Raw genomic sequence first — 21413 nt, 5'->3', positions numbered from 1 at the left:
CCAAACAACCAAGTCACCAATTGTTAACGTAGATTCACATTTTTAATTATCATCGAACAATACCACTTTTATCTAAACTAATTATATAAAAGTCAAATCAGCAAATCAAATTGGAGCACAGAGTTGGACATAATTCAGTCTTGGCTTTAAGACTGAATTGTCAAGACGGAGATGACAATGAATGTTGAATGTTTAAAAAGTGACATTTTTTTAACAAACTGTGAAATATTAAAACATATTGGCGAAAAAGATAATTCACCCTCAGTTTTCAATAAAATTCAATCAGATGCACAAAGACACGGCAGTACAAAAGCGAGTTAATAATATAATTTCTTCTTTAGACCAAAAATATTAATTAGGACCAACTGACACCTGGCTGACCAGAATGCGCCACAAGAAAATGTCAGACACTGGCAAAGACTTTCATGAGGAGCAGTGCATCCATCAATCCATTTCTCATATCCGCTCAACCCTTCAGCTTTGCAGACAGTTAATGAGAGAGAGGCAGTGAACACCACGGACAACTCACCGTTCCATCACACAGTAACACAGAAAAAGGACTTGCGTGATTTTAGATGGCAGGGGAAGCTGGAGGACACTTCACACATAAAGGCCCCATCTGGGATTCAAACCTGGATCCTACCTGCCAACAGCTGTACCACCGCCCTGAACAATGTTTCCCTAAATGTTCACACTGGAAAAAGAGCCTCCTGAAAGCACCTTCAGTTCTTTGACAAGGCTGGTTTTTCAAAAAAACTTTGGTTAATCAGAGCACAAAGAAAACATGTTGCTAGGCTCTATTCACGAGGAACGAGCAAGGTCAAACAGTTCATCCATCACTCTATAATCAAGCTTCTTCTTAGCAGAAAGAAATCACTAGCCATTGCCCACCCAACAGAAATCTCACCATCTGCTAAACATGAAAGCTGCAGTTTAAGCAGCCCAGAGGATATTTTGGGTTTGCGTTTGTGGTTACAGAAATAATGTCAGTTAACAAAGAACATACAGTATGATGCGTACAATCTGCATTTGTGTCCATCAGCGAGTGTGCTAAATGTGAGTTTTGCGTGACCCGTTTGCTGTCGTCACATCTCCTCGGATTTCCTAGAGGCTTTTGTGGAAAAGAAGCACCATCTTTGTTCCAGAAAGATCCATCTGCACAGCTCCACTGTGCGTCCCAGAGCGGGAAATCATCAAGAGCACAAATTTAGTTTATCAGTGTTTGGCCCTGCAGAAGGAAGGAAATGTTCATTTGTGTGTAATGTTTCTTTAAGAAGGTGCTGACACAAAGAGATTAATCATTGACATTTTATTTATTGGTTTTTACCCAATATAAAAAAAAAATAATTCACTTTACTGAAGTGATTTGTGATGTTAATATAGGTTAACATAGTCAAACAAACTATTAGCTTATTGTTTCATAGCAGAAAAAAATATTAATTTCATGGATTGATTTAAAAAAAAAGTATCACTCACAAAGTAGTCGGAAGAAAAAACATGACAAAAAATTAAGATGCTCCCAATTTTTTAACCCGTTTGTGTTAACAAAACTGAAATCCTCGTTTATTTCACTCTTATTTTCATGTAGAAAGTTTTACCTGCCGCAATTTTTTTCAAATGCTGCATAACAAATTGATGAATCTATATTTTATACATTTTCCTTTTGAATTCAAAGGGATGGTTGGTTGTAGAACTATGGCAACTTTTAAACTTCTCAGTTAGACATGGTGGTGGCAGCATGATGCTGTGGGAATGTTTTTCTTCAGCTGGGATAATGTACATTTGTCAGAACTGATGGAAAGTAGAATGGAGGGAGCTGAAAAAAGGAGTAATTTCAGAAGAAACCAATCTTAGAGGATGCAACAGAGGGTAGAAATTCAATTCCAAACTGGACAATGACATTACTGTTTTTTTTTTTTTTTTTTTCTGTAAGGGTGGCCCAGTCAAAATCCAGATCTCAGTCCAGAATCTGTGGTAAATGTTGAAATTTATGTTAGCAGAATGACTGAACCCGAGCTATTTTAGAGTAAAGACATGCAGCAAACAGCTTACTGTGGCAATTACCACAAAATACAAATTCACATAAAACCGTTCAGATTTTTGATCACAAAAAAATATTTTCTTCCTTCCTCTTTACAGTTATGTTCTACTTTGTGTTTGTCTCATATAATCCCACTAAAAAAGGTCTTTCTGGTTGCGACAAAACAAAACACTAAAGGTTTCATGTTAGTTTTTTTGTAGCAAAGAACATTTTTACATATGTTGACAGGCTGATCCAGAAAAAAATCCTCTGAAGCAAAAATATTATGAAGTCCACATGGCAGCAAAACATTGCAGATCATGTAAAGACATCAAATAAACCTGCACTGGTTAAAGGCTTAAACTTTTCTCTAAACTGCTCTTTTATTAAAATATACATTTTTGACTAAATAAACCTCCCTCTGTACTTTTGGCACATTTTTTCATTCTATTAATGAAATGCTTTTTGAACCACTGACTCACATGATGATCTGTAACTGTAATTGCGTGTGCAGCCACCAACTGTTAAACCAGCTTGTTTACCAAAAACTGAAGTTCACATTTATTAGGATTTTATTTTTAACACAGCAGCCATCTTTTAATTCAACCCAGTTTAGAAACTGATATGTTCAAAGAGTCTGAAACCTTGGGGGGGAAAAAAATACTTCTGAACATTTGATTTCATGCGAACTGGTTCTACTTAATGCTCTCCACTTTGGGGAAATTAAAAGAATACTAGTCATTAGAGAAGAGTTTCTAAGTGAAACAAATACAATTCAGTTACCTTGAAACTAAAATGAGTGCTTTTTTTGCTTGATGAGTCTATTTATCTTTGATGAAAAAGAAAAATCACATTCTTAGTTGTAGCACTTTTAAAGAGTTTATTAGCAGCCCTCTTGATGAGTTGTGAAGCCATTTAATCATCATAAAAAAGAAACACGTATTTTGTACAGAAGATGTTAATATTGGGTTCAGATTTAACAACTGTCTGCAAGGCATCTTCTTTATGTGGTTGTAAATGTAAGTTTGCAGCATATAGAAGGTGGACACAGAAATACAAATTCTTGGATTTCAGAGTCATTTCACCACTTTGGTGTTCCTTAAGTCATTTTCAGAGTAGAAAGTGGTGCAGAAACTCAGCAGTTATTGTTTCAGGCCCCACATCTATTGATTCATGCAGATATACAGAATATCAGAAAAATAGAATATGGTAAAAACGTTTTGCCACTCATTTAGGAACCTGAAGCTCATATTATTTCATTAAACACAAAGTGAAATATTTCAAGCCTTTTTTTTTCTTGTATTATCGATGATTATGTTTTACAGATCATAAAATCCCATAATTGACCATCTCAGAAAATTTGAATATATTGAAAAACATTTTGGAAACTCATTGTGGTATGGACTAATCATCTAACTCAAAACATCCGCAGAGGTTTCCTGGATTCTCAGTCTGTTGACTGCACTATCATGGGGATGAGAGGCTATCAGTTGGATCGGACAGTCACAAACTCGGCAGGTTTGAAGTTGGAGTATAAAGCTGCAAAATAAAAAAACATTGAAAGAGTTCAAGTTGTATGAACATGTCTGCATTCGTTGACAAAAGGTTAAAGTGCCTAAAAATAAGATTATATGTGAAAGTTTTTATGCCAACCAGTTGAGAAATTTTGAGTAAGTTCTTGGTTAAACACTACAGCTCCAATTATTAAGCAAAATCAGACTAAGCACCACAAACAAGAGGAGGAAAAGTGGCTCTTAAGAGTGTGACAATATATTCTAAGGCTGTAATAGAGCTCCTAAAATCTAATTTCTCTTTATTAATATTAAAATCTTTTTTCTTTTCCCTGACTTAATGGATTTTTGACTTATGGCTTTACGTCCCAAACTGGATCAGCTCCATCTCTATGCACAGATAATCTGCTTCTATCACTTTTATTTGCTCTCACTCCTGCAATTTTTTTTTCTCACTCGTAAAATAAAAATTCTTAATGGTATATGGCATTGAAAGCCACAAAACCCTGGATAAAAGATAACTTTACTACATTTAAAGCTTGACAAAAATGCTTAAAAATAAAAATAGGACAGAGGTTGTAAAATAAAAACTCTCCTCTCCTTTAAAACTCAAATCAACCGTCTTTGTTACTTTGTTTGCTTGTGATCACAAGAAAGTTCCTACGTGACCTATACACAACAAGCTTTTCTCCTGACATCCAAAAATAAACATTTCATAGAAAACTGTTAATTTATCATCTTGTCAAAACAAACAATTATCCAGCAACACAACAAGCTGTCAAAGCTGCTTTTCTCCTCCGTTTGTCACTTTAACTTCATGTAACAATGACATCCCCAAACTAGTATTTTATTATGAGCGCAGAAACTGCGCGGCTCCACATTCATTATCAGATATGCTGCAGATTTCAATACGTCTCGGTGCTGTTGTGCATCTGACAACCTGCCTGCGGGCTCACAAACACCAGAGTCATGAAAGCAGCAGGACAACGGCTCCTTTGTCAGTTTAAATCGTCGAATGCGTCTGTGGCGTCTTCCAGCTGCCTCTGACATTTTTGTTTCTCCTGTGGCATGATGCACCGTTGGTTGATGAAAGTTCAATACGAGTTCTGATGCTAAACAGAGATATGAGGATGTGATTTTGTATATTTCTCCTATCCAACATGCCACGGTGACCCACTTGTCAGTCTTCCTGGAAGTGACTCTTTTGTCCTTTCTCTCTTTTATAAACGTCCTCCTTGGTTTTGCTGTCTGTATTAATCCATCTTACTGTATCAATCTAAATTTCCCTCGTCTTTCGTTTGCTTTTAATTGTTGTTGCTAGACGGTACTTTTGTAAAGGTAGCCAACTAAATATTTTAAGAATGAAGGGAAAGAAGGGCAGAAATATTGCATACACATAGGAAATGGATAAAGTGGGAAAAACTGAGACATGGATGACAACAGAAGCAGCAGTAAATAAGACAAATAGAAAAAGACAAAAGAGAGCAAAAATGATTTGAATAAGAAAAAAGAACAAAGCTGAGGTTGCACGGAAGTTGGGACTCTTGGAAATCTTCTCAGCCTCAAAACTAAAGCTCTTCTCGTCTTCTGGTAAAATTTTCTTACCACTGGTTTGGTGAAGTCTCTGTATATCTGAAGATAAATTGAGAAAACAATGTATAGCTATAAAAGTTGAACTGTGAGCTAAAAACATTCTCAGATCAGTAGATCTCATACTGGAGCTTCCACATGGTTCAGGTGAAAGTGAAACCACCAACAACATCCATTCTGTGCAATCAGAACTCAGTTATGGATTAAAGCTAATAAATACCCAATTCAGTTTCTCAGGAAGTTGAAATATTTGGGCCAAGTAAAAAGGGTTTTACTTTAGAATTATGTTAAGCAAGTAAAGTAAACTGGCTGTTCAGAGAGCAAGCATATTAATGGAAAGTTGAGTACAAGAAAAAATGTGATAGAAAAAGTTGTATAAGCAAAGGAGATTAGCTGAACGCCACTATTAAAGCAACTCTTAGTAATTCTTTAAAGCAGCTGTCACCTTCACATTGCATTGACGCAGTAATTTATGCAAAAGGAGCCCCTGCCAATGGTTTGATGCATTTCCTGTGCAGTGTGCATTTCTGCAATGAAACTGATGAAATATTCTGGCTTTCTGAAAAACTGAATTTTAAGTTTTCATTAACTGCATGCCAAATAACTTAATACTTGAAATAGATTGCTGTGTAGTGAATCCATGTTCAGGCTTCTAAGCGTCTTTTAGATGTTGAATTATGATTAAAACAAATTTTGCAACTTCCTGACTGAGATGCATCAATAGATTCAGTCACTTGAATGGCATTGTGTCATCTGTGTAACATTTTTGCCGAGTTGTTTGTGCTACACGTGTTTTAATTAATCTAATTATGTTGCTCAACAGATGTTTTGAGAAAAGGAGAATAAATATGATACTTTACAAAGCTCAGCTTAAAATGGGAAAAAAAAAAACCCTGAAAAACTCAATGCCAGCTGCTACGCACACCTCTGTAGCACAAGTAATGCTGCATGAGAGAGAGTGGTTCTATGACCTACTGCTTTACAGCTTCTGTGTGACTGACAAGGAGCATTTACAGAACCACAGCTAGAAGAAACACCTCTAAAATCAGGATTGACTCACTGCTTCCTCCATGAGAGTCCTTATATCCACAGATTACTTAAATCCAGAATTGTAAAAGATCATTTCATATTTAAAACATAAGCAGAATTTCAAACAATGACAACAACAACAAATCACAGTTTTAGAAAGTTTCAAGATGGCTGCTTAATTATTTTAATTAGCTGCAGCCTTAACTTGCAGCCAGTCGGGTAACAACTCTGGTGTTTCATTAGAGTCACGTCAGTTCAGCGATTGGTTTTTCACCGTTTCTCAGAACAGATTAAGTTCAGGCTGCTAAACTAAAGCAGATAAACTGTCCAGACCACCACTGAGGTTTCTTTGGAAAATTGTTCCCAAAACATTTTATGAGTGCTCACATCTGTTTCTAACACTTTTAGAGTCCCCAGGATGAGCAATGCGCAGCGTTCCAGTTAACTGGGAAGTCGTAACTCGGACCCGGGTTTGACGTCAGACCCGAGATAACAGCGTTCTAGTTAAGAAGTCGGGACTTCAACATGGCGACGCCCATAAACGTTGTTTGAAGTACATCATTTTAGCTTTTATTTTCCATATGTGAACACCACTTTTAGCTGCCAAAAAACAGGAGGTCTGGTAACTCTTGCTCCAACTAGTGAACCCGTGACCTGAAGTCAACTGGAGCTAAACAGGCAGAATTTAGTGTCCAGTATGTTGCAAACATAAATCCAGAAAAGCAAACAAAACCATTCAGAAAGGCCTCTAGCAAGTGTGGGTGTTATATATATTCAGTCCTTCAAATTCATACATTTAGTCCAGAATTGTATCAATTGCTTCATACATTAAAGACATTGAAGTGAGTTGGGGATCAGAGGTGGGTCGTTCCCATCTGCATGTTTTAGACATGGTTCTGCTCCAACCAACCAAACAGAAACCAAGTCATCTCTTCATCTCCTCTTTAAGTTCTCCAAGCGCCCCCTAATGAGCCATTCATTCAAATTGGGTGCATTCAAGCAGGGGAACATGTAGAAAGAACAACATTGACCATTTCTTTGTAATATGAGGAAACTCTCTGCACCTGAATAAATTAAAGCTTTTGCAGGAAGGATGATTTAATCTATGTAAACTCTGGGTGTGGCACATTCAGTTGATTTACCAGCAGGGAGAAGATTAACAAAAACTTGGGGATAAATTTAGAAACAGCTGAGCTCACAAACACCAGAGTCTTCTTTGATTTCTGCCAGACTTTGTTTTTATTTTCAGACTCTCTAAATTAGACTGGTTGGAGCAGGTTACTCACATTTACTCCAGTAATTTTCCCCACTGGTTTATAGTTAGTTTCAGAAGCAGCAGCTAAAATGTGCGTACCTGATTAAAATTTTTTGGTAAAACTTTATTTGAAGGGGGTGAATAAGACTGACATGACACTGTCATAAACATGACATAACACCTGTCATGAACATGAAAAAGCCTTCATGAATATTTATGACTGTTGTCATAAAGCGTCATTCGGTAAATTTTAATACAAAGTTAACATTATTCAAAATGTCTTTGTTATGACAACTTGACATTAACCAAGAAATCATTACTGATATAAATTTGTTATAAAAGAATTACTGATTGCTCTTTAAAAATTAGGTAAAGTTTAAACAGTAATGATTTCTTAGTTAATGTCAAGTTGTCATAAAGACATTTTGAATAATGTCAACTTTGTATTAAAAGTGTCATAATTTACAGAATGATGCTTTATGACAACAGTCATAAATATTCATGAAGGCTTATTCATGTTCATGACAGGTGTTATGTCATGTTTATGACAGTGTCATACAGTCTTATTCACCCCCTTCAAATAAAGTGTTACCAATTGTTTTTGGCACACCGTTTCCCAGATTTGTTTTGCTTTGTTTGTGCAACTTTTACAACAAGAACAACGTCCTTCACCTCTAACTCCCCCAAATCACTTCATATGCACTTTTTATCCTGATCAAAACATGTGCATAGGAATAAAATAAAGATTTGAAAGCAGCTTTTAAGATATAGTTTAACAAACTGAGACGGTAAAAGTAGGCACCTTAGAGATACTGAAGTGTTTATGTGCTTACTTTGTTCTATGTTTTCCTTTATCTGCTCCCTGAGCCTTAGTCCACCTGTTTCTGTTGGTTTCTGAATAAAGTCTGTACTTCCTGTTTCAGTTTATCCCTTCACTTCCTCTCTTCTCACATTTAATTGCCTGACTGCTTTCACCTGAGCCTGGTTAACCTTCCCTCCTTGTGTACTTATGGTCCTGTCCTCCTCCTTGTCCCTTATTCTGGATTTTCGCTGTAAAACCATCGCTTTTCCATACTTACCTTTTAAAAATAGTCTTTCTACTTATAGTTGGATCCAACCTGCCTTCTCAGATTTGGATCAACTAAGACAAGCATTATTCTATTTAAATGTTAATGTTTTGTTAGTGATTTATGTCTTTTTTTTTACTTTGAAAAAGATGACAAACGTTTTTTTGAGGTAAACAGTAAATCCACACAGACAATACATCAGTGAGCTTTTTTTTCACCAAGTTTGTGCACATGAACAAGGCATTTAAGTTCAGCTGCACTTTGATGTTAATGAAAATATTTTAAATAAAAATATATAAAAAGTGAAATTATTTTTTTTTCTGAATCTCTGCTCCCTTTCTTTGGCTCTGTAGTAGCATCATCAGCCATCTTTTATTCTGCAGTCTGTTGGCGCAGCAGCTGAGTTCAAGCGGTTAGTGGTTACACAAAGAAACTCATAAGATTTTATAACCATCACAGCTCCCAACACACTTAGTAGGTGTTTGCATACATGCTGGCATTTGCACAGTTTTTACTAATTTTAAATAACATTTCTGCTGTGCATCTCGGCTGTTCCACAGTTGTTATTGTAATTTTTTCTTTGCTGAAGTTACTCCAAAATGTATATCCATTGTGAGACAATAAAAGATGTATCTATTCTATTCTATTCTATTCTATTTTATTCTATTCTATTCTATTCTATTCTATTCTATTCTATTCTATTCTATTCTATTCTATTCTATTCTATCATGGGCAGAATTTCTAGAAGCAACCAAGGTGCTGATGAGATTCATTCAACACCTCAGTATTAGGTCTCTGTATGATGTCTCAGTTTATCTGTATGGAGTAGAGTATGTTATATTAGAGTTCTTTTTTAAATAAAGTCGCTTTGTGAAGTGAAAACTTAGTTCTGCTAGAAGACATAAAACATTTCACATGTACTTTTTTTTCTCATGAAAAAATATATTAGAGTTTGTGATCAGGGCAACTTTTAAAAAAAAAGAAAATTAATGTAATTTATTACCCTCAATGAGTCACACTTAGAAGAAAAGTTCAATTGAGCTAATAATTTAGATGGGAAATAAGTCTAATTAAAAGTTAAGCGTAATTATTACTATGACTATTACTTAAATCAAAGAGATTAAAAAATAAAAAAGAAAATCCATCAAAGAGGAGGCTAAACAAATCATTACATCTGTTATGCAGAATAGAGCAGTGAGGAGGGATTTAAAAATCTGTTTTTGTTTGACAAATCTATTTAAAAGAACCAGAACTGCTAAATCAATTATGCTCACAGGCTAAATCAGAGCAAGTGTCTTTTGTTTTGCACAGAGATTGCAGAGAAGCTGCATGTGACACAGGAGAACAGGAATTACTTCTCACTTTCTCTGTGTAACCAGGTTTAAATGTCTACTGTGTCCACATCGTGATGTTTAGACAGTAATTACAGAGAATGACTGAAAAACTGACAGACTTGTAACTCTGATTTGGAGAGTGAAAGGAAAACTACTGCAAACATTTGAACCAACAGTTGGCTGAATGTCTGTAAATACACCTGTTATGGAAACCCCAACATGCCAACATTTCGTCAACTCTCAGTGTTTTTTTTGTTTTTTTTTCCCTACAATTTTCCCTTAAGAGTTATTCGTTAGGTTAGAACAGCTTGGAAACTCCATCAGTTTAAAAGATCCCTAATTTCTTTTTTTCCACTAAAACAGCAAATATGTCGAGATCAAAACAATCCTTTTAAATACAAAGTTAATGTTTCATGATATCTATGTTTTTGTTTAATTCATTTTAAGGGTGTGGAAGCAGGAAAAGGAGCAAGCCTGCACCTCCAGAGATGCCATCTGCCTCCTTCCAACCCATCTGGGAGAGATAATCTTTTCTCTCAGTCTCTCCATTTAGCTGGAGACAGAACCTGGACTAAAGATGTAAATGTTTACTCCATGTGCCTGAATCATTTCAACTGACTCTTCCTCACATCAATGAATCACTTCCACAAAGTTACACAGTTCTAATTATTCATTTCTGACTTTCATGTCATCTTTTAAAGTCATCTTGAACAACAGTTCTCTGTGTTTTCTGATAACCTTTAAATATTGTCTGTGCACTTTGGTCGCTGTTTCACGCCTTACTTTCTTAAACATGACAGTTTGGCATTGTGTCAACTGGGAAGATAGCTTCCAGTATGTAAAGTAGCATTGAGTCTTGGCATTTCAGCTTCCCAAACTGCATAGTCTTAACTATTTTTACTATACTCTATCTCATCTAAGAATTGTCAGATATTTTGTGAATAATTTCTCAACACATTTCACAGGAATATCCACAAATGGCTAACCAATGGTGCACTGTTTCCTGATTTTGGTTTTCTTATGTTTGAGGAGAAGTTGGTAAAATTGTACACTGCAAAAATATAAAATCTTACCAAGCATTTTCATCTAGTTCTTAGTGCTTGAAATAAGAAAAAAATGACTTGCATGTAATGTTTCAGCAAGATGTAGGAGCTTTTTTTACGTCAATAATTTCTTAATATTGATTCACAAGTATTAGTTCCACTGGCAGATGATTTCATTCATTATAAGTCCATTTTTCCATGTAAGAAGTGAAATAATCTTTATATAAGATTTATAACATTATAATGTTCCACAACATCCTAAATAAATTCTCTTTCATGTAAGGGAGATAATTTGATGGTTCAAATTTAAATAGTTAATAATACCCTCTCAAAGCTCAGAACTGAAACCTATTGGAAATTTCCAGGCTGGGCTTTACAGTCGAGTTTGTGCCTTGAAACCAAACAATCAAAATGACCGTCATCAATTTTGCAAAGAATAGTTATCAGACTAGGCAGTGGCAATAAGTAACCATGTGTACCTTTCAAAAATGCAGCAAACAAAAGTGTGTAAAGAGCCAAACAAAGCTGGCATGCTAATTAACTGAGTTTCACTCCAAAACAGCTCAGATAAACAAGCTAAATTCAAACACAAAGTTTGCTATTTTAAAAATCTCCAAAACTACTATTTAAAGCAGTGGGCCTCTGCAACACAAAAATTAAACAAAATACTATTTTCTCAGAAATTGATGGTTTTATGTGTTTTTTTTCTCCATTTTGGCTCTGATAATGATACTACTAATACTGTAAATATTACTATAATGTTTTTCTACCACTTAATCAGTGCAAATAGAACCAAGAGATTATATGTGGTAGGATTTCAAAGAACCCAAATTATTTTTTTTCTTACAATGAAACACAATTTAACTTAGATAAATACAAAAAAAAAAATCCTGCTTTTTGTTTTCGACATGCTCTGTTGCGTGTTGTCAACAAAAAGTTGCGTTGAATAGACGCGTTTGGAGGATTGGTTTAAAACAGAAGCAAATACGCTGCAGAAAGAACAAAGATCATGTTTGATGTTTGAGTTGAAGATGTCCTCAGTGGGGCAGAAACTGAAGCAAAGACGGTTTATCCAGCTTTACACTCGCTTGTCTAATTTTTATTTCACGTTTAATCGAGTGTTGTTTTGATTTAATTAGGTTTAAAGAAATAATAAAAAAAAACAGAGTCAAAGGTACTTTAGGAGATGTGCTGGAGAGTCTTGTGGGAACAGCAGAGCGGCCACATCTTGATATTAAAAAAGCTCTTGTGTCACTTAAGTTTGTTTTTTGTAAAGTATATAGTTATTCTGAGACGCAGCAGCACTTGTCTCCTCTGTTCTGCTATGACAACAGTATTAAATTTGGACTTCATAAAAGCTGCGTTTAATGACACAGTATACATCTGAGGACCAAACATGTCTTTGTTTTTGTCTCTCGCTGCTGCTATGCACACAAGAAAGACAAAGTGTCACCTGGTTTCTCTTTTATTCTTATTGCGATGATCCATCTTCTGGTCTCCTTTATCAAATTTCCCCATGTGACTTGTTTTATTAAATCTTTCAGCAATAATTAACAAAAATAGACATTTTAAAGTAAAGCTCTTCATTTCCACTTTTACAGCTCGGTTTGCATTTTTATTCTTTGAACCTGTTGTAGTTAAAAAATGATCATGTTTTTCATAGAAAGTTGGAGGTTTTTAAATCCCCACACTTTAGCAGCTTTGGTATGATAAAAACTGACATAAAACACTCAAAATATCTACCATACTGTAAGTAAGGTGTAACTAAAAGTGCACATTTCATTTAAATGTATTCTTTTTTTTTTCATTAAGCATTTTACAATAACTAAACACACCATGCTGGTAAAAATACCTGCAGTTATCTACAGTCATAAAGATGTTTCACTTTTCTCTCTTCTGGTTTGTACTCGTGTCAAATATTTACATTAATCGTAAAACTGAAGCTAAACTTGCTACTGTGAATCTCTATATTTTTAAAACGATGCTAAGCTACACATGCAGCAGTGATGGTTGGAATCACCAGCGTTAAATAGTACAGCTGCCAACCGGAGGAGAACAGGATCTCAGTATATCTGGTGTTTTTGCCGTGATAACGAGACGACTTAGAATAAAAAATCTCATCTCCAAGACTGTTTCTAGGACCAGTCCAGTCTGGTTATATTTGTTCAGTGTATTTTAGCAGCACCAGGGTTCTTTTTCAGACACAAACATCAGATCCATTCACTGCCTGTTGTCTGAAAGAGGCTCGAGAAAAACACACGAGGTCAGAGGTCACATGCTGGGAAGTCACAGGGGTTCAGTGTCCAGCGCTACAGGGCAGCGATGCTGGTTTTTGATACGGGAGCTTGTTAGCACGTTATTTTGTGAAGAACCGCTGAATGACCTTGATGAAAATGGAATATAAATTTGTTTGATCTGTCTCTCTGTTGGGAAAGCTAATGAACTGCTCTCTCAGTGTTTGTGTGCGTTTCTACTTTACAAAAAAAAAATAAAAAATCTCCAACAAGAGGGCATTGTGCTCATCCGTTTTCCAATAGTCCATGGTTTTAGAACTCGGGTGTGTCCTCTGTGCATATAGCAGCGAGTGTGTGTGACTGAGTTGTTCGTGTTTGTATCCTGGTACAAATATGCACAGATGCACGAGCACTTTGTTGTTTTTCCACACGAAAAATGACTCACAGGGCAACATTTTATCATTGTCCACCTCCTGAGATGCAGCTGCAGGGCTGACTCAACAAGGCAGTTAAAGAATAAAGATACTAAAAGAGCTCACTTGACTCAGGTAGAAGAGAAGCTGAGGACACAAATAAATGTCCTGGATTCCAAACCTAGTATTTAGCATTTGGATTTAATTCACTGAGGGAAAGAATCTATCTAAGCCAACCTGCCCCACCTAAAAACTGCTTGTGCCACTGTTGGCAGCAACTGGGATCAATTGTTTGTTTTGTCTGGCAATGACTCTTCTGTGTCACTGTGGAGGAATTTGAAGCTATTCTGCTTTGCAAAAATTATATAAGTAATCTGGAGAGCCTTTGGGAATAGCTTTAAGGTCATGCCACACAGCATTTCAATTGGATTCAAGTCCATACTTTGATTAGGACATTTCTAAACATTCAGGCTTCAAACTGATGACATTTATCTTGAGAATTTCCAGGTGAGGAGAGCAAAAAGTAGCAACTCCAGCAAAGCCTCGATTCCCCAAAGCAGCCCCAGATCATCACACTGCCATCACCATGCTTGACCTTGATAGCCGTTGTTATCTACAATCATTCTTTGCAGACTTTGAATTAATGAGTTGGAAAAACATTTAAGACAGTTTCTACAAATACTGTGTTTATATAACATGTTTTAATAATGTCTTTAAATGTATTTTATTTTGGATTTGACATGTAAAAAAAAGTGTTAGTGTGATTTGAAATGTGTTGCCTTCACCTGGTTAGTCTGGGCAAAATGAAAGCATCACAAGCAGAAGTTAAGAGTTTGTATCTCTGAGATTCAGCTGACAGAAAGTTGGTTTGTGACACGTTGGAAATGACACAGACACACACATTGTCGATGACGCGAAGTCAACCACAGTACCCCCCCCCCCCCCCCCCCCCTGGGACCACCATGGCATCTGACAGCGAATGATTATGTTCGTACATGTCAGAGGCAGAGTGGAGAAAGTGAGAAATGGAGTAAGTGAGTAAGTACGTGTGGTAAGATTGAGAAAAATCGAAGCATAAATGTCTGCGTGGCTGTGTGGGCAAAAAGAAGAATGTGAAAAATGACAAATGTGTGAATATGTGTGCGAAAGGAGAGCAAAGTGTGACGCTGTGTGAGTGCGTGTGTGTTATACGAGGGAAAAATGTGCAAACATGAAGAGGATAGTTGTTGTGAATGTGTGACAGTGTGTGTGATTACGTTCCACCGTGGATGTATGTGTCCTTGGTGCTCTCTCCCAGCTGTTGTTTCTTCTTCTTCTCCCAGACCATGAAGAAGAAAACTTCACTGCAATCACAAAAACTGAAAGCACGCACACACACACACACACACACACACGCACACACACACACACACACACAAAATACTTCTCACATGTGGCATCAAAAGAAAAAAAAATTATATGTCTAATTTATGAAAATTCTGAATTTCTTTCCAAACACACCCACACTCCAAACTGGAAATCTGAAAAAGTTTGTCTGGAGCCAGAGAGCGTGGAAACAAAGAAGTTACAAAGGAGAGGAATGCAAATACTCAGAATTCATTTGATATACTAAAGAGTTTTTTTTTTTTATTTACTGTCAAATTCTTTTTTTTTTTTCAAAGATTAACTTATTTTGAAAACAAAATATTTAAAAATTTTAAAACATGAATGAAATCATTTATTGTAAAATTCTTCAAATCTCATTTGACATTTTCATTTTATTAAGACTAAATAAAACACAACCTTGCTCTGGTACCTACCAAAGTCCACTTTGTCTTTACAGGCTCCAAATTGGACACCCACATTAATATAAAGTGTGGCACAAATATATCAAATTAATTTGCACATGCACAAAATCAAACTACTATCAACAGATTGATTATAGTTGGATGGAAATTACTTTAGCATTTTATGAAATTGCAAAAAAATAAACATAAAAAAATAAATTAATTAAATTATCCTTGAAAGACCACTGTCTGCAACTTTCACAAACTGCAAGCTGATTGATTTCCAATTAAAACCACATACCTGACAGACAAATTTCCTTTCAACAGTGAGTCTGATGAACAGATGCTCAAACAGTGTCGGACAAAGAAACTATGTGTGTGAGCTCTGGTTTAGAGCCAGAAGGATCTTAAGGGGCAAGCCACAATATTGTCCAAAGCAAATGAAGTAGTAAACAACCTTTTTGGCTTCATTTTTACTTATTTTAATTTGGAAAACCTTTAAAAGAAACAAATAGTGAAGTAGTTAACTTTGTCTTTTACCCAATTAAAAAAAGTGTAATTTATCACCTCTTTCATTTAAACTGAAAAAAAGAAGTACAGAAGTAAAATCTAAAGATGTTAAACATTTTAGATTTTTTTTCCCCCTTTTCTACAATAAACTGGATTATAATTAGGAGGGATTAGGATTAGGATGCACAACCCTCAGAGTAATCAAAGCTCAAACCTCTCATGAAATAAAAACTGCTGGAAGACCATTGTTACTGTGGACAGTCATCTGATGCCAATTTGATCAGGAAGAGAATGAGACAAAGAAACAAGCCTTTGTTCCACAGTGAATACCTTCAAACATAAGAATCTGTAGCTCTAGACACAGACAAACAAAATACAATTCAGACAAAAGTTCCATGGTCAGATAAGACAAAGATCGAGCTGCTTAGCCACAACAGATGAAATATGTTCAGATGAGATAAAGTGAGGCTTTCAAGCCTAAAAACAATCCGTCAACTGTCCGGCAAGGTGGTGGTAGCATCATGCTGTGGTGTCTGTACTGGTGCTTTACACAAAATAGAAAGCAGGGTGAAGAAGAAAGACTATCTCCATTTTCTCCAACTCCATCTCAAACCAGCAAGCTGATGACTTTAACACAAAGACAGCTGGGTGTTTTATCACCACTGATAATTTAAAATGTATCCACTGAATGCCCTTTTGTCTGGAGATGGACAGAAGAATCTCAACTGGACCTACTGCAAATCTTGGCTGGAAGAATTTTAAGAAAAAGCAGAAAGAGAGCGCACATAAAATCAACTTAGAAGGTAAAACTCCAGGGTTGATTTTTAACATCCTCTTGTTTAAAAAGCTCTAATCCATATTGATCAAAGTCATTTTTATATTTAAGAAACATTTAATAAAAAATGATGTCTTTGGAGGCAGGTTTTTAGTGAAGTCTCCATTTTCACTCAGGTTTTCAGAAATGCACTCCATGCAGATGTGAAGATCCTGAAAGTGTTGCTATGTTTAAAACTAAACTGAAGCAGCAATTTTATTTATTTATTTATTTATTTATTTATTTTTTTTTTTTTTTGCTGAGACTCTCATCAGTTTTTGGTCAACTTATAAATTCTCATAAAGTATTGATTGAACTATTTTGTCTTTTTATTTTTGGTTTCCATTGATTTTGTTTTTAATCTAGGTTTTAAAAAGTTCCAGTAACATTTATCTTATTCATTTTTTTTCTACTATTGTCTTGTTTTGTTCATTCTTCCTGAGAAAATTTACATTTTCTCTTCCACTATCTTATCTAACATTTTGGAAAACATTTTAAGCATTAAGTTGTATGCAAATTTATTTTTATTATAAAAAGTTTTATTATTATTTATCACTAGATAAAGATACAGAATTTTCATATTTTTGTTTTTTAATAAAAGTAATGGAGAATTTTTGAACAATTTTACCCTACTATCAATAAAATCAAAATTTGAACAGTTTGAAATATGTTAAAGTGAAAGCAAAGTATTAAAAAAACCCATGATATTTTGTTGCCCAAATAACAATTAATAATACAAAAATTCCTTCATATCGATTCACAGAGGGACACATAAATATTTTAGAAAGATGGACAGGGACACCGTGGCAAAGAGCGAACAATAGCAATGAATTGTTGTTTTAAAGTGACAGTGCTTTTAGGTAAAAGACATATTTACTCACACAAACTCACAGTTTAGCACCTTGATATGCTGCATAAAGCCTAAAAACAGTTGAGGCTGTTGTCGGGGGGTAAACATGGGGGGTGGGGTTGTGGGTATCCACATGGAAGCATCGCCTCACTCACCAGCTGCCAAAAATACTGATGTGTTCAGAGTTTTTTTTTTTTCTTTTCCCACTCACACTCTTCCTCCGTCTTTCTTCTTCTTCTGCTGAAAGACTGGGTTGAAAAGTTCAGTGTGAAATCGGGTTTCCGTGAGATTCAGAGCTGCGGTCGGGAATGAAAGCTGTCGTGCCCCCAGAAGCTGCAACGTGCGTGCGTGTGTTTGACTAAGTGCTTCCAGTGTTTGAGTGCGGTTATCGTTCTGCCTTTTAGCTCCATATTCATGCAAAGTGTGTGTGTGTTTTTCCCCTCATCGAGCCAGAGATTTCCCTGTAAAATGCTCCATTAAACTGAAGTCTGTGTGTTTTTGTAAACTCCCGATTCATGTGCGTGTGTGCGTCTTCAGTGGAGTAGATACAGTAGCACTCACATGTGGGTGCTGACACTTGTGACAGGAGTGTGTGTGTGTGTGTGTGTGTGTGTGTGTGTGTGTGCGTGTGCGTGAGTGTGTTTTGGAGGACTCGTGGTTTATGGGTGAAAACGCTCCTTTGACAAATTTGACAAACACTTGCACATCAGCAGCTGATGGCTGACACGTTACAGATCAGTGCAAACACTTGCTGCACCTCCACAAAAATGACTAGTTTAATGCAACAAATTTTAGAAGCTGTAAACTAACCTCTACAACCACGCTGAACACAAACCTGTGGCCTTCGGTTTGAGTACTAAACGTGGGAAGAAAATGAGGAAATCAGTTGTAACTTTCATAGATCACCTGTTTGATTTTAGAGCATTTGAAATGTTGCTCCCATTAGGACGTTCCAGGAAAAATACTCTATTATCTGGGATTTAATGTGGTCAATAAGTCATACTGATCAGCTCAGATTAGTTGTTTAGTGACTTAACTGCATCCAGATAAAGGGGGTGTCACAAGGTAACTATGGTGTCCTAACTTTCTAAAAATATTTAATATTGGTTCAACATTCTTTGGATAAATACGTTATCTTTCATGGTTTACCTGCATTTTCCTTTGTAGAAGCAAGATCAGACATCATTGTGTGATCATTTCTACATAAATATTTTTGGGATGCCCCAATTTATTCACAATTGTATTTCTGTCCCCCCCTCCCCTCCAAAAAAGCAAAACAAAAAAGAAACCTAACTTTTTATTGAAAGTTTCAAAGTGATTCAGGTAAATAAATAATTAGTTGTTTACTTTGAGTTTGCTCAAAGTAAACAACAGCTCAAAGTTTGCTCATCTGGGAGTGATGAGAGGACAGTTTGGAGTTTGTTTCAACTAGTTTGTGCTAAGCAGTGTGTTGCAGAGCAGATGCTGATAAATGTGTCTGGTTCATGCACACAAAGTCCTAAAACAAGTTTAGTTCAGTTCAGCATTTCTCCTCTTTAATGATCCCAATTATTGTGTCGTATATTACCAGGAAGCTGTAAGGTACAGCTTGTGGAGTGCGGGTAACACACCCGAATAACTTTCCAGTATCCCCTGAAATATTTATTAGAGGGATAAATGGTTTCCTAAAGATGGGCTATTATCGTTTGAGGGGTTTTATGAGGTAAAATCTGGTAAAAAAAAGAAAAAAAAAAAAAAAAAAAAAGAAAAACACAGATAGTAAGCTCTGAGGTAACAGTTCAACCTGAATATTTATGATGGGTCACACTCAGACTGGTGATTTCTCCTCAGGCGTTGGTGGCTGCTTCACTGGATCAGCTGTGTGTTGACCTGTTTTAAACTGAGGTTTATAATAGGAGCCTCCCAGTGTGGATGCTGCGGTTATAATGGGAGCCTCCCAGTGTGAAGCGATGTAAATGGGAGCTGGGCGGCTGTGGCTCTCAAACCTGCTGTGCAAGGAGGTTGAAAAATAATGAAGTGAAGAAGGATGGCTCTTCGTAGGTTTCCTGGTGAGGCCGAATATCTCATCTGATGGTGGAACGGCCTCTCTGTTGACGAGCACCGGCCCATTAAAGCTCCGTCGGCATATCTGCTCGGGGTTTGATTAAATTTTTAAAATCACACAACTGTGATTGAAACCAAGTAGCTGAGAACCTGCTTCAGATAAATTACGGAGCATCTTTTAAAGCAGGATGCGAGCGCTTTGTTTGGCATAAAACATTCCATGAAGATCGTCGCAGCCTCAGAGGACATGAAGTTTTCTGTTGGAGCCTGAATTTCTGAATGTCTCGCTCTGCGCTCCTGCTTATTTGCTTCCATATTAAATGGCAACTCTCTTCTTCTGTGCCACGCATTTCATCATTTTGTACAAATTGTGATAGTCTGAAGCTGAACAGCAGGCAGAAGCTCAAAGGCAGAGAGCACGCTGTCCGCTCGTATGGAGAAAAAAAAACAATCTTTCATTTTTTATTATTTTTCTTGACGTACGTGGAGCAACAAAAGATTTCCAAGCAGCTCAATGAGACCGAGAACTCTGAGAGGAACATGTCCCATGATGCCTATAAAACCACAGAGTTGATTTAAAGCAAAGCAACAAAAAAATCTGAATCTTGATGTTGTTATTTTGTTCGGGACTGTGTGGACTGAACGTCCCCAGACATTTTATGCATCAGATAAGATGACAAGACCAAAATAAACTAAGGGGGCTTGGTTGTTGACAACTACATTTATGGTACCTTGCCAAAGTGTCACATTGCATTGCAACCAATAACTTTAAAATATGTCATCAAGGTTTTATGTGAACCAACACAAAACACAATTCTTATTGCTACAAGTAATTTATAGGATGTCTCTACTAACTTTCCACAGTATAAAGCCATGGTTCTCTGTAGATTAACTAATAACTAATTATTGCAACAGATTCTCCAGTGGATTTAAGTTTGGGCTTTGACTGGACCACTCTAATGCATATGGACCTCCACCCAAGTTGTTTTGAATCTTGTACTTAGTGCTATACATCTTGCCATTAACTTTGACCAGTTGCTGAAAGAAATGAAATAAAACAATTCCAGAGCATGATGCTGCCACTACCATGTTTCACAGAGTGTCTCTTAAGTTCAAGTTGATGTATAGTGTTAAATTTTGAAGACATATAGCACTTGATGTCTGCTATTCCTACAACTTTTGTGGGGTTTCTTAAAAGTGCAGTTGTATTTTCTCAATTCTTCCATAAATATAAACATGTAAAAGTCATGAAGTGCTCTGTGAGAAGCACAAAGTTTAGGATTTTATAAACAAATGCTTGTTTTAAACTTCTCCGTAACTGTATCCCTGACCTCCTCAGAACAGAGTAGAGTAGAATAGAGGGAAATTCAGATGGCAGTAAAGTGATAGACGTATTGTAGTCCCCAACCTTTTTATTACCGCGGACCGGTCAAGACTTGGACATTTTGCTCTCGACCACTGCCCAAACATTCTCTGACTCTGGTTGCTATGGTAACATTTACATATCCCTTCAAAATAAGATACAGATGCGCCACAAAAGCGAACATTTTACTTTTGTGAAAATTTTAACTCACGATAATGACTAACGGGAGCCCTGAGCTTGGTTTCTCTGCAACGAGACGGTCCCATCTGGGAGTGATGAGAGACAATGACACCCAAAGTGTTGCTTATATCCACAGCCTGCTTGGTCTCTACATGGCGAAGCAGTTTGAAGCTTCATTGCTTCATTAGCGAGACAGTCGCCACATGTTACGCAAAGCGGGCTTGTCTTTGGAAAGTTTGCAAAGAAACTTTCCAAAGACATCTGATCTGTTTCTTACTCATTTTGCTTCTTGTGGGCTCAGTATTGGCGCGCAAAGTAACCAAGAGAATCCAGTTAAAGGATTTTCAAAATAAAAGATCCTCCAGACTCAAATAATACATGAAACGGAAAT

At 36.4% G+C, this 21413-nt stretch overlaps 1 long non-coding RNA gene across 1 annotated transcript; it reads right to left on the bottom strand.

Moving 5' to 3' along the window:
• Positions 1-2878: 2878 nt before the first annotated feature.
• LOC103149737 (uncharacterized) lies at positions 2879-8408 on the bottom strand. The gene is made up of 2 exons (XR_001664337.1): positions 8239-8408; positions 2879-5163 (listed from the first exon to the last, which is right to left on the bottom strand). It is a non-coding gene; the product is annotated as an uncharacterized LOC103149737 (long non-coding RNA).
• Positions 8409-21413: the final 13005 nt, after the last annotated feature.

This window comes from Poecilia formosa, unplaced genomic scaffold (genome assembly GCF_000485575.1).
Source record: "Poecilia formosa unplaced genomic scaffold, Poecilia_formosa-5.1.2 Scaffold235, whole genome shotgun sequence".
In the NCBI taxonomy this organism is placed as follows: domain Eukaryota; kingdom Metazoa; phylum Chordata; class Actinopteri; order Cyprinodontiformes; family Poeciliidae; genus Poecilia; species Poecilia formosa.
Note: the sequence above shows the minus strand (reverse complement) of the source record. Positions and strands in the feature narration are given on the sequence as shown.